Genomic DNA, 2,045 nt, shown 5'->3' on the forward strand with positions numbered 1-2,045 from the left:
TCTTTGGCATTTGATAATTACTCTTAATTTATTTTTGCAATTTCATTTTCTCATCATTGTTGTGTTCTTTGCAGGTTGAGGAATTCTTACCAGTGGCTTTAACAATATTTGCATCTTCATCTTTGAGAGTTCCAAAAACCCTGCATCTGTAATTTAGCTCTTTTATAATTCTTCTACATAGAGTCGTTTATAACTTTGAAGCATTGATCATTGATGAAGCCCTAGACCTTTTGTTGCAGATTTTTTATGCTCGATATGTTGGAGAGCTTACAAAAATCTCTTAATGTTATAAGGAGGGTTTCCAAAGTCCCTCTTACTTTGTCGTTTAAGACTTCCTTTTGATCTTGTTTCCATGAACAACCATATATATCTGTGAAAAGCAAAAGCAAACCTCTAAGGTCCCGGAAGAGGGTAGACTTCGATTTTTCTGCTTTGAAGAGGGTTACTGATGACAGCGGTTTTATTAGCGATGGTAACGACTTCCAGTTATTTTTGTAGACTCTCACGCGGCTTCTGTTTCTCTTTTATGGTTTTGGAGCATTTTTTACAATGATAGAATTTGTGTTTTCAATGTAATCTCTGTGCTGCCTACAATAAGGACATCCCTATAGCTCTTACTGATATGCACGATTGTGGCGTTGATGCGAAGATGAACATGAATTTTGGTATGTTTTCTGGTTGTTTTTAATGCTTGTTTGATTGTCAAATTTGGTATCGGTTAAGGTTTTACAAGCTGTTCTATTTTGCATAAATTCAAGTTTAATCAGAGGTTCCTAAAGTGAAAATGTCCTCTGAAAGGTAAAAATCTTATATCCTTCACATTTCAACTTTTTGTGTGGTTTGTTTGTGAGTTTATGTAGAAGATTTAATGCCTCAAACATTGATTTGAACTTATAATTTCAGTGGAAGACTACCATCGATCTGGAAGACTCGTGGATTTCGAATCAACAGGTTAGGGCTATATCGTTTTCATCTGTTATATGTCTTGATTTTGTGTATTAAAATGGAAGATTTTGTGTATTAAAATGGAAGAAGTTGAGTATTTTTCTGAATTATGAGCTGGAAAAAGAAGGGTTCAGTTTTTTGCGCATTGAAATGTCCGAAGGCCTTACCATTTGCAAATGGGGTTGCAGTGTTTTTCTTTGAGGGAATCAGACCTTTGATTTGCTCCATTCCCCTCTTCTTTGGCATTTGATAATTACTCTCAATTTATTTTTGCAATTTCATTTTCTCATCATTGTTGTGTTCTTTGCAGGTTGAGGAATTCTTACCAGTGGATTTAACAATATTTGCACCTTCATCTTTGAGAGTTCTAAAAACCCTGCATCTGTAATTTAGCTCTTATATGGTTCTAAGGACAAACTGCATTCATACGATTTCGTATAGAGCTCTTCTCTGTGGAATGAGTGACTACAATTCAAATCTATTTTGTTGCACTCTGAGCCTATCTTGCATTGAGATCAAAAGTGGATCGAACAAGGATTACATATAATGTGATTTGGTTAATAAGTGTTGTGGTGAAAATTGCACAATGTATGATGTTGGTTGTTGGATCTCTTACTGATCCCTTGAAGACAGAGTATGATTAGGAGTTGTGTGTTGAAATGTATGGAATGTATTGCCTGTTATATGGTTGTTGGGTTAATGAAATCCGATATAGAATGATGTCGTGAGAAGTGTGTGTATGAGAAGAGAAGAAATTGCATAGATAGTTGTTGTGAGTTGTTGTTGTACCAACACGTTGAGAGTGTTCCAGCTCTCTGAATAAAGCAATTGTGAAGTCGTTGCAGAGGGTTGGTAGTTAAAAGCTGGACTTGATGGTTCAAACGGTTTTTATCTAGAATTTAATAGTTTGTTGTGCTACAGAGAGGGTTTTGGATTGTATGGGCAGAAAGACGAATTCATCAACATTAAGCGAAGTCATGACACAATTGAGCTTAGAATTCCATCTTGATGTATAGAATGTTGAATGTTAACACTGTAGATTGTGAAAACTAATTGGGTAAAACCTGTATGTCGATCAAGGATGTGATCTTATAATGTTT

General features: G+C 35.3%; 1 long non-coding RNA gene across 1 annotated transcript; it reads left to right on the top strand.

Annotated features, from left to right (window-relative positions):
- Positions 1 to 824: 824 nt before the first annotated feature.
- Positions 825 to 1,442, top strand: LOC149171609 (uncharacterized). Its single transcript, XR_016259568.1, has 2 exons — positions 825 to 951; positions 1,256 to 1,442. It is a non-coding gene; the product is annotated as an uncharacterized LOC149171609 (long non-coding RNA).
- Positions 1,443 to 2,045: the final 603 nt, after the last annotated feature.

Source organism: Pinus tabuliformis, chromosome 4_2 (assembly GCF_031772625.1).
Source record: "Pinus tabuliformis cultivar Carrire ecotype Pingquan chromosome 4_2, CPIR1, whole genome shotgun sequence".
NCBI classification, from domain to species: domain Eukaryota; kingdom Viridiplantae; phylum Streptophyta; class Pinopsida; order Pinales; family Pinaceae; genus Pinus; species Pinus tabuliformis.